The sequence below is a fragment of the Ochotona curzoniae genome, unplaced genomic scaffold (assembly GCF_017591425.1).
Source record: "Ochotona curzoniae isolate NIBS_2020 unplaced genomic scaffold, NIBS_Ocur_1.0 scaffold_4763, whole genome shotgun sequence".
In the NCBI taxonomy this organism is placed as follows: domain Eukaryota; kingdom Metazoa; phylum Chordata; class Mammalia; order Lagomorpha; family Ochotonidae; genus Ochotona; species Ochotona curzoniae.
This window is the reverse complement of record NW_024467123.1, coordinates 4,728,476-4,740,669: the sequence shown is the minus strand read 5'-3', so window position 1 is coordinate 4,740,669 and position 12,194 is coordinate 4,728,476.

Genomic DNA, 12,194 nt, shown 5'->3' with positions numbered 1-12,194 from the left:
GACTTAAGCCACTAGGCTGCAAGACCAGGCCCTAGACACTTTAAACAGTTAGTGGACATTGAGATTAGAAGATAAGTTGGGAACATTTTGTGCCTTATGCCCTGCGTATCAGAGCGCCTGGGATTAAGTCTTGCCTCCACTTCCGATGCAGAGGCTTTCTCATGTCCCTGGGAAACAGCCAATGGGCCAGGTATGTGGTCTGCTGCCCATGTGGAAGACACCTGTGGAGTCCCTGGGTCCTGTCTTCCGCCTGGCCCAGCCCTCTGGCTGTAGGTGTTTGGAAAGTGAGCTGATAAATGGAGTCTCTCTCTCTCTCTGTCACTTGTTTTTCAAATAAATAAATAAACCTTAAAAAGAGGTGGGGGTGGGGGAAGCAGTTTACTTTGGTGCAAAAATCTTGAAAACCAGGGTGAGTGCTGTGACATAGTGGGTTAAAGCTTGCAGGGATAACATCCCCATATGGGCCTGGTTCAAGTCCCAGATGTTCCAGTTCCCATTGTGCTCCCAGCTAATGTGCCTGGGAAAGCAACAGAAGACAGCTAAGGGCCTGGCGTAGTGGCCTAGCGGCTAAAATCCTCACTTGAATGTGTCCTGATCCCATATGATTCTAATCCCAGCAGCCCCACTTCCCATCCAGCTCCCTGCTCGTGGCCTGGGAAAGTAGTTGAGGACGGCCCAAAGCCTTGGGACCCTGTGCCCATGTGGGAGACCCAGAAGAAGCTCCTGGTTCCTGGCTTTGGATCAGCTCAGCTCTGGTTGTTGCGGCCGTTTGGGGCATGAATCATCAGACAGAAGATCTTCCTCTCTGCCTCTCCTCTTTGTATATCTGACTGTGAAATAAAAATAAATAAATCTTTAAAAAAAAAAGCAAGAAACAGAGTTGAAAAAACAGTTCTTGAAATCTATATATGGGAGGGATCATTAACAATTTCATGAAAATGAATATTGTGAAAAGAAACCTGCACAAATTTCAAAATATTTTGTACCAGATAAACTCACCTTTCAATTTGAGTTTTCCAACAGCTCTGGCAAGTGCTGTATTTATGCACACGAAGGACCCGTTCTACAGACACAGTCGCTGAGTCCTGGGAGCTGTGTCCAGGTGGAGCCTGCCGAAGGCTCGGGAAGAGGCGGAGAGCAGACTCCATGCCCTTCCCAGGCGAGATGGGATTCCCAGAACTGTCTAGACAAAGGGATCTTTCCCCTATGCCCTTGCTCAGTGCTTTACTGGGGTCTGAAGAGCATCCTGGTGGCCACTCTGAAGCCACCGGGGCAGGCACCAGACGGAGATCTGCATGGGGCTCTCAGCTCCCTGGGGGCTGCCCTCCTGGCACTCTGAACACCCTGGGGCACACCACACCCCCAAGCCCTCCAGCCCCATGTGGAGCGCCCTGGTTGGTCTCTTTATCACTGGCATCTGGACATCTGGGTCCTCAGTGGTACCTGGAGGACTCCTACATCAGGGCTGGAAGGCCTGCATACTTGTGAAGCTCACGAGTATTCAGGCTTATTATTATTAATTTTTGATGATGTTTACATGGTTGAGAAGGGTGCCTATTCAGGTGGACCACTGATTAGGGTGGGAAGGCTGGAGAAATAGCAGAATGTGGGTGAGACTGCTGTTTCTGATTTCAGCTTTCTTCTTCCTATATCTGAAGGAATTGGGGAGAGAAGGGGAGAAACCTCGCCTAGTATTCTAACCGCATCAATACCCGATGATGGGGATGGCCAGCCAGTGTTACCCCAGGGTCCCCAGGGTGGAGTATGATCTGAGGATTCTGCTCCAGTGCTTTTGATAGTTCTGAAATGCTGTTGATTTTGATGCTCCAAGGATGAGGAAATCCTTCCAGAGTCCATTGGCTGACACAGTCCATCTTAGAGTCTCTGTTCGCCCAGACAGTTGCTGTCAGTGCTTGGCTGGGAGAGTTGTCCAACTTGTTCCGCCCTCCCTCCTCTGCTATGGTACCAGATGTCCTCTGCAGGTCCCAGGCCTGGACCCTTACCTGGGTCTAGTTGCAAATACTGTAGCAACTCAGTTGCTAACCAAGTGACTATTCTGTAGGCTCCAAGGAAGCCACTGACTGTTTCTTGTGCCTCTTCCTAGATTCAGCTCAAAGTCAGCTTAAAAGTCACTACAGACTCCAAGTGCATCGACCCCCTTTCCCATCCCCACGTTTCTGACACCGTAACACGCCCTACCTTTTGCATTTCCTCCGGTACTGCAGTGCCACCCAGTGGCTGTTCATCTGTACTGCTCAGAGGAATGTTTTGCTTTTTATTTACTTGTGACAAGTAAGGGATACAATGGGAAGAAATAGTTTTTCAAACTGCCCCTTCCTGGGGAAAACAATATATCTTTTAAAGATTTATTTTTTATTGGAAAGTTATATATACAGAAAGAAGAGACAGATAGGAAGATCTTCTGTCTGATGATTCATGCCCCAAGCAACTGCAACAGCCAGAGCTGAACTGATCCAAAGCCAGGAGCCTAGAGCTTCTTCTGGGTCTCCCGCACGGGTGCAGGGTCCCAAGGCTTTGGGCCGTCCTTGACTGCTTTCCCGGGCCACAGGCAGGGAGCTGGAAGGGAAGTGGGGCTACCGGTGCCCACATGGGATCCCAGGCATGCAAGGCGAGGACCTTATCCACTGCGCCATCGCGCTGGGCCCAGGGGCTTTTTTTTTTTTTTTTAATTGCAAAGTCAGATATACAGAAAGGAGGAGAGACAGAGAGGAAGATCTTCCTTCTGCTGATTCACTCCCCAAATGACTGCAATGGCCAGACCTGAGCTGATTCGAAGCCAGGAGCTTCCTCCAAGTCTCCCACATGGGCGCAGGATCCCAAGGTTTTGGGCCATTCTTGCCATCCTTGACTGCTTTCCCAGGCCACAAGCAGGGAGCTGGATGAGAAGTGGAGCAGCCGGGATTAGAACTGGCGCTGATATGGTTTCCCAGTCTGTACAAGGTGAGGATTTTGGCTGCTATGATACTGCGCCGTGCCCTCAAAAACATTTTTAAGAAACCTTTTAAAAAGAGCCTGGTGCAATAGCCTAGTGTCTAAATCCATGCTTGCATGTGCCGGGATTCCATATGGGAGCTGGTTCATGTCCCATCCAGCTTCCAGCTTTTGGCCTGGGAAAGCAGTGGAGGATGGCTCAAACCCTTGGGCTCCTGCACCCATGTGAGAGACCCAGAAGCTGCTACTGGCTTCTGGCTTCAGATCAGCTGAGCTCTGAGCATTGTGGCCACTTGGAGCGTGAATCAGCAGATGGGAGATCTTTCTATTTTCTTCGCTCTGTATTTCTGCCTTTCTAATAAAAAGAATTAGATAAATAAATAAATAAATCTATAAAATCTTTACAGTATATTCTTTGGGGCCCAGCACAATGTTTCAATTGGCTAATCCTCTTCCTGCAAGCACCAGGATCCTATATGGATGCTGATTTGTGTCCTGGTTGCTCTACTTTCCCATCCACCATTCTGCTTATTGCCTGGGAAAGCAGTAGAAGATAACCCAAGGCCTTGGGAGGTCTCAAGGAAGCTCCTGGCTCCTGGCTTCAGATCGACTCAGCTCTGACCATTGCAGCCATTTGGGGAGTGAACCTGTGAATGGAAGCCCTTTCTGATTCTTCTTGTCTCTGTAAACCTGCTTTGCAATTAAAAAATAAGTAAATCTTGGGCCCGGCGCGGTGGCGCAAGTGGTTAAAGGTCCTCGCCTTGCACCCCCGGGATCCCATATGGGCGCCGGTTCTAATCCCAGCAGCCCCGCTTCCCTTCCAGCTCCCTGCTTGTGGCCTGGGAAAGCAGTCGAGGATGGCCCAAAGCTTTGGGAACCTGTACCCGCGTGGGAGACCCAGAAGAGGCTCCTGGCTTCGGATCGGCATAGTATCGGCCCGTTGCGCTCACTTGGGGAGTGAATCATCGGACGGAAGATCTTCCTCTCTGTCTCTCCTCTCTGTATATCCGCCTTTCCAATGAAAAAATAATAAAAATAAATCTTTAAAAAAAATAAGTAAATCTTAAGTGAGTGACTCTTTGTCCTTCAACTTCACTTTTAAGAAGATCTATGTATTTATTTAAAAAACAAAGTACAGAAAGAGACAGGATCTTCAGTATACTGCTACTTTCTGCGTGAGCCAATGGTGCCTCTTGTTATACTGCTACTTTCTGAAAAGGGCTTCAACAGCCAGGACTGGGCCAGGCCAGAAGCCAGCAGCTCCATCTGGGGTCCCCACATGGGTGACAGGGACTCAGGGGCTTGGACCATCTTCTGCTGGATTGGGAGTAGAACAGTCAGGACCCAAACTAGTACCCCATATGGGATGCTGGTGCCACAGGCAGTGGCTTTACCTGATAAGTCACATGTCGGCCCCTAACTGGTGTCTGAAGTGCTAGATCAAACACCTGTTTGCTGTTCTTGCTGTCAGGGCAGCCCCAGTAGACCGTAAGTTACCAGATGCAATTTAGATGCTGTGGTCCACACTGCTTACACTCAGGGCTTACAGTCAATGATTAATTTTCTGGCCTCCCTCTTGCTTAATGGGTTCATTCCAAGTGTCCACAGGGAATTTGTTTCCAGACTCCCTGAGGATCCCCAAACCCATGACAGTCTGTCGTCATATATCACGGGGGGTCTTTCATCTCTCTGCGTTTTCCTCTTTTTTTATTCCTCCAGATACAAGAAATGTGTCATGTAACCCTTTATCCTGATCTGTTGGGACCACACCTGCAAATGTCAGGCTTTCTTTGCTTTTCTCACCTTCAGCGAACAGCGTTTGTGGCGCCTGACACCTCTTGGGGTCACACTAGCTTCGCGCCTCCTCTGAGTGCCCCAGTGGGTCTGCTTTCCCACCCACGCTAAGTGTGCCATCTGACAACTTGTGTCTCGAGACGCCCATGAGCTAAGCAGTGACTCGGGTTTCTCAGGGTGTTGGCCCCAGTACTTAAGGGTGGAGCTTTTTCTGGAAACCTGTTGGATGATGCCACGGGACGCAAAATGGGGGGAGGGAATCAAGGCTGGGAGCCTCTGCATCACACAAAGACTTCAGAAGTAAAATTGTGCCAGAGAGTAGAATGGAAAACACTTCCATGTTTGTATGAAATCATCCTATTTGTGTGATATATGGAGTAAATTGAGAAATCAGTGCCATGGATCCACGTAGTTTGTTTCCGTTTTCTCTCTCTCTCTTTTTAAAAGATTTATTTATTTTTATTGGAGAGGCAGATGTACAGAGAGGAGGAACTACAGAGAGAAAGATCTTCCATCTGCTGGTTCACTCCCTCAGTGACCGTAATGGCTGGACCTGAGCCTACCCGAAGCCAAAAGCCAGGAGCCTCTTCCAAGTCTCCCACGTGGGCCCAGGCTTCCAAGGCCTTGGGCCATTGTCTGTGCTTTCCCAGGCCACAAGTAGGGAACTGAACGGGAAGTGGAGCAGCTGGGATCAGAACTGGCGCTCGTATGGGATCCCAGTGCGTGCAAAGCAAGGACCTTAGCCACTAGGCTACCCTGCCAGGCCTGTTTCTTTGTTTCTTTTGGAAAGATTTGTTTATTTTTATTGGAGAGGCAGATGTACAGAGAGAGAGAGACACACAGAGCTTTCCATCTGCTGGTTCACTCTGCAAATGGTCAGAATGGCTGGAGCTGAGTCCATCCTCATGGGTCTCAAGGCTTTGAGCTATCCTCTGCTGCCCTTCCAAGCCCATTATCATGGAGCTGGATCAGAAAACAGAATAGCCAGGACTCGAACTGGCAAACTGATGCCAGTTCGCCATAATTAGCTTGCTATGCCACGGCACTAGCCCCAATCCATTTCTTATTTGTGTTGTATGTCTGTTGGAGGTTCCTGGAGCACCTTTCATCTTTGATTTCCTCTTACAGTTAGTAATGAACACCAATAGACTCCAAAACAGAAAGTTCCTGAGAGTGACAAATTGGCCACTGCATGCCACATCACCTACTCACAGGGGACTTGCCAGAGATGGCATGTGGTTTGTCCCCTACAGTTCATGTGTTAGAGAAAGTTAATCAAAGTCATTTGTTAATACTCTCTGGAGGAGGGGAAGCTGTGAGGTTGAGAATTTGTGATGGCGGCTCCCATGGCCCGGTGAGAAGAGGAGGTGGATTGTCAGCTAGTGCTGATGCTCTGTCTGGCTGTGAATGCCTCCTCCACCAAGCTACAACACAGGAAGACAGCTTCATCCCGTGTCTCCGGGACCAACCTCTATCTCTGTCAGCTACTCAGGTGGTAAGATCGTTTGCTTCCTGGGGCTGGTGCCGTGGTATTGTAGCTTCAACCTCTGACTGTGGTGCTGGCATCTCTCTCTCTGTAAATCTGTCTTCCAAATAAAAACAAATGAAGAAAACATTAAGTTTGTGTCCTCTTTGTATCTCACAGTGGAGACTGTGATTCAATATGGATGTCAGGGAGGGCAGACAAAACTAGGGCAGACTGCTGGGCAGGGGTTTAGAGGATGGGGTGTTGTGAACGGTGGCTAACAGGCTAATCCGTAACTTGTAAGTGCCAGCATTCCATATAGACACTAGTTCATGTCCCGGCTGTTTTGCTTCTTACCCAGCACCCTGCTTATGGCTTAGGGAAGCAGCAGAGGAGGGCCCAAAGTCTTGGGACATTACACACGCATGGGAGACCAGGATTAAGCTCCTGACTCCTGGCTTTGGATGGTTTCTGCTCCAGATATTCTTGCTATTTAATGAGTGAAGCAGTAGATGGAAAAGCTCCGTCTCTCCTTCTCTTTATAACTCTGCCTTTCAAATAAAATAAAATACATCTTAAAAAAATAAAAGAAACATATCTTTGTCATGTCACATGATTCATGTTTTGGCATAAGCTGGCACATGCTGTTCAACACAGGGGGTGATGCCCAGAAATGGTGTATGTCTCAACAGAAATTTGGCTTCTATGACCATTGGTTTAGGGTCAAGCGATAGGGACAAGGAAGCTGATTCTGGAACCTGCTTTACATGGGTACATGTGCTAAGCCATTGCCTACAGTAACTGGGGCGGTAGATGGGCGGCCTAGTACATTTCAGCCCTAGGAGTAAGAAAACCAAGTCTTAGCAGCAGGTATTGGCTAAGCTTGGCTGAATGTGAGAACTACAAGCCCTAGGAAAGTACCAGGTCACTGTGTGTGCATAAATGGAAGGGAATGGAGAGAGAGTATGGAATATGCAGGTGGAAGGTGGCAATATGACTATACTCATAAGTGTAAAATTAAAATAATATAACTACACCAAAAGTTATAAGCTCGAGGAAAATGTTTAAACAAAGTAGGCAATGAGAGCTGGGACTTTGGGCAAGGATTCCATCAAAAGTATCCCTGTCACACCCGTCACTAGTGGCTCACAGCAGACTCCTTATGTTTGATTGAAAAGAGCTTGGTTATCTTGTTTCGTGATGAAGATTGTTTTTTGGTCAACTGTGTTGGGAGTTCTGTGCCTCTCCTGGATACTGTTTCCCAGTTCTTTCTCCAGATTAGGGGAGCTTTCCTTAATTATTTCACTGAATACATTTTTCAACTCAGCTTCTCTTTCTGCACTTTCTGGAACTCTCATAACTCTTATATTTGGCCTTTTAATAATGTCTCTTGATTCTTGAATTTTTTTTTGTTTGTTTGACCCAGCTCTGCTTCTTACCCTTATCTTTTTGATTGTTTCCCCATGGTGACAAGAAATATCTTCCAGTTCTGAGATTCTTTCTTCTGCCTCATTATTTCTATTATTAAGATTTTCCACTGAAATTTTAATGTGCTATATTGCATTCTTCATTCCCAATAATTGTTTGATTTTGTTACAGTGTTGCTATTTCCTATGTGACATATTCCTTAAATTCCTGCATGTGCTTCTCATTGTTGACAAGAAGCTTTATAACAAATGTTTTGAATGCTGTATCCCCCATTTTCTCAATGTATTTCTCAGTTAACTCTGAGGTTGGAAAAGGCTTTTGCTACTTTGCAGGGGAGTGTTCAGTAATATTCATTGTGCCTTTGTCTCTTCTTTTCTTTTGGCATTGTACTTCTGGTTATTAGATTCTTCTCCTTGGGGCAGGTTTCCAAGCTCTGTCACCCACAAGTCTATAATTCAGTTTTACTTATTGTGGTTGCTACATGGTTCTTTGTTTGCAATCACTTGTGCCACTCCCTCCAGTGAGTTTCAGATCTGGGCTTTTATGTTAGACTTCTACCTCACCAGTCTACCTCCTGTGGTACCATGGTGTTGCTGCACCATTGTCTGTACAATGTTTCTCCTAGTTCTGATTCACGCAGTTCCCAGGATGAGGGAGACACCAGATATTCTAAATAGCTAGATTGCTGGCGGCGCTGATCTTTCTGGAATCTGCTGGCCGTTAGGTCAGAGGGTCACATGGACCTATTTTGAGTTGTAAGATGCCAAAGCTGGTATTATTTTCGATGTGGAACCAGTGCAAAGCACTGAGCTCAATGAGTTCACCCCTAGCTCAGCACATGCGCAGCTCACTGTTGTCCCTGAAGTCTCGAAGCCTTTGCCATACTGTGCAAAATGGTGCTTGATGTGCCAGTCATGGAGTTCTTAATCTGCTGGCTGTTAGGTCTGGGTGCTATTTTGGGTGGAACCTGTAGGATACTATGTTGTAGCAATTCACTGAGCCCGAAATGAGTTTGTACCCATCTTAGTGCATATGCATTCCTGCCCCATAGCCTTTGCTTCCCTGCACAAGATGACGCCTGACTCAGCTCTACTGGGGGTTTGGGCTGTGAAATCCACTCTGTTCCACACTGCCTGTTTGAGATCTGCTGCTCTGTCTCTGCACCTGGTTGAATCAAACAAACCAGCAGGACAGGCAGTTCTCTGTCTGGGCTCACCTCCTGAGCTTCCAGTGAACTTCCATTTCCACTTGGTTACTGGTGGAATTTCAGCCACTGGTGGAGTTCAGATCACTGCTCGTTGAATGCTGCTGTGGTATCTGGTCACTGCAACAGCACACCATCATCTCTGATGCTTTCCTGTGTCTATCAGTCTCCAGGTGTCCCACAACTGTCATTCTGTCCTCTCATTTCCTGGAATGTGCCCTCTCTGTTTCACCTTGGCTACTGTTTATCCATCTGCTTAAATATGTCCTCACCCAATTCTGTCATCTTGATTTGAATACTTCTAAATTCTTACCTGCTGCTTTCCCTATTGGTCTATTGTTCCTATTGAGCATCTCCTGCTATATTTCAGGTCCTTAAAATGGCTTCTTTAAAATGGGGGCGCAGTCCCTCTCACCTGACCTGCTGGACCTGTGAGGCATAGGAGATGTGCAGTGTGGGAAGGTTGAGCCTGTACTGTCTTTCATTCTGCATTTGTCTCACCTCTTAAAAACCATTCACTGCGGGGATGGTGAGATGGCTCAACTTACTAATGCTCCACCTGCAAGAATCAGCATCCCCTTCCCTATCGTCCCCAGGTTGTGAACTGCTCCACTTCCCACCCTGCTTTCTGCTTGTGGGCTGGGAAAGCACTGGAGGATGACCGAAGCTTAGAAGCCTGCAGCCATGTGGGATTGCTGAAAGAAGTTCCTATCTCCTGGCTTTGAATTGGCTCAGCTCTGACCATTGTGGACATTTGGGGAGTGAACCAGCAGCTGGAAGATCTATGTCTCTCCTCTCTGTAATCTGCCTTTCCAATAAGAATATATAATTAAAAAAAATCATTTGCTGTGACTTTTGTCTCACGTGTTCTTGATGTTCTCACATTTGGGAGCCCTGCAGCTGTTGGGACAGACCAAGCCTTGGGGTGCTGGCTGATTCTCAAAGACAATAGAGATCGCCCACATGCATTCCTGTCTGTTGGAAGCCAGGCAACCTGAGGTCTACAGCCCTAGCCTCCTTCCATCTGCCACACACACAACCCCTGCATCCCCCAAAGGGTGGGCACAGACTGTCAGAGAGCACCCCCTGAGCTCACTGGCCTCTTTCAGACAAGCCCAGCCTGGGCTGCGGGCTCCTCTGGCCTTTCCCATGGAAGCCCCAGGACAGGATCCCCGCTCCAGCCCTCTGCCCTCTCTACCTGAGCCATTTTAAGGCCCAGCTGCCCCCACCCCTCCACCAGTCCCTTCTCCTGGGGAAGCTCCTGCTGTGGGTACCACGGGCTTCCAAGCCTGGCCTGGGGTGAGCATCCATATGCATACAGGCTCTTCCCCAGCAGGGCGGTGCAGACACCTGTCAGCAGGTCTCAATCTGGGGTTGAGGGCTATGGAGCCTCTGGCCACTCACCAGGAACCTGGGGACACTGCTGCAGCTGGGCTCTGGGAAGAACACAATGGAAGACACATTCCAAACAAACTATTTATTTAAGAATGAAAAGGGTAAAGTTCTGAGGATTTTAGGGGGGTGCAGGTGGGCACAAGGCAGTGACTCTGCTCTGTTTGCTGACTTATCTTCCCGCTCTGCTCAGGGAGAGGCAGGGGAGGGCTATTGGGGTGGGGGGCAGGGACAGGAGTCCCTGAGGGAAATCTCAAACAATGAAAAGGCCGCCTTTTGCTTAGACAAGGCAGGTTCTAGTCCATTCTAGTGGACACTGCGGGGGCTCACCCCGTCTTCTAAGCTGTTACAAATTCCACAGGGAGGAGGCAAAAAGGAGGCCTCCAGCCAAGGAGGGCAGGCTGGGCTGTCCTCCCTAAATTACGCTGGCTCACAGATACTCCAGCTTATCAATATCGTCATATTCCAGGAGGCTCCCATTCAGGGAAGCCATCTCCAGCCCTGTGTCTGAGGCTGGGATCATCTTCAGGGGCCCTGAGCCCAGGGGCTCCATGAAAGGCAGGGAACGGGCTCTAAAGGCCTCCTGGCTGCCCAGCTCTGCAGGCGGGCAGTCTTCGCCTTGGACAGGCATCCGGAGATTGGGCAGACTCCAATACTGAAGTGGCCTCCCCTTGTCCCACATGCTCCATGGGATCTCGTCAGGGTTAATCACATATGGACACCCTGAAGCACGCACTAGGGCCCCTTGGCCCAGGGACTCCGAGCTGTCCTCTTTGTTAGAGTTTTCCTCGTCTTCATCTATCCCCCAGACAAGGCGGTAGGTGTTCTGTTCCACCGGGGGAGTCTCAGTGAGTGAAGCCGAAGGCTCAGGTTGTTTGCACAGTGGCCCTGGGGCCTGAGCTGCCTCCCCGTCCTGAGGTGTTGGGGGGACAGGGGCAGGCTCTTGAGAATCAGGGGACAAACCCTGGCCCACGCTGCAGGACTCGCCAGGCACTGCTGGAAGGAAAACAGACAAGGTTTTCTTCTCCACAGGCACACTGTGGCTGCAGGGTACACTGCCTGCACCTGATTCCTAATATCCCTGCCACTTTATATAACACTGAAGACATCCTGTAACTGCTGACTCAGGAGGGAAGGATGTATGCAGCATGGGCCAGGGCAGTGTCAGGGACACCTCTGGCTCCTCCTCTATAGCCCCACAGGGCAGCACAGGCCCTGACCTCCCTGCCTCAGCTCTGGGGACACATGGTATCAACTCAGGACCCAGTGATGTTCCAGGCACCTAACCCCCCCTCTACTATGCCCCAACATGAGAACAGATGAACTGAGCATTAGTGTCCCTCCTAGAGGGCTAGAATGAAACTGACCCCTCAGGTGATGATGGTAAGAGCTGAGACTGGGGGGCAGAGATGAGGTTGCCAGCAGGGTCCTTGGGGACAGGGGATGCTCTCCAGAAAAGTGGTGGCAGAACATGCCCTGTGTCCTTCACCCTTGGGCCTCTGCCACCTGAGGACACAGCGCTGGACCTTTCTGATGGGAGATTCAGTCACCATCACCTCTCCCCAAGAGGACACATGCAAGGCACCAGCTGGGAGGCACAGCTGGGCTTAACCAGTTCCTGCACACGCCTGCACACGGGCCTGCCTCTGCCACTCCTAGAACTGGACAAACCCACCTCTGTTCCGCAGGGCTGACCCAGGATCAGGTCATCTACAGCAGCAGCTACTGTGCAGGGGCCCTGCTCATCACCACATACAGCAGGGTGGTGCTCCAGGTCATGCTGCCCTCTGTGCCCACGGACATATGGGCACCAGGCTGGGCCTAGAACCTCCACACTCAGCTGCACTCTGGGTTCTGCTTGGGTCCACAGTCCTTGCCTCTGCCCCTGCCTTGCTCACACGTGAGATTGGATACCCATAAAAGGGTCTTCTGAGCTTTGCTGGTGACCTCAGGTGGCAG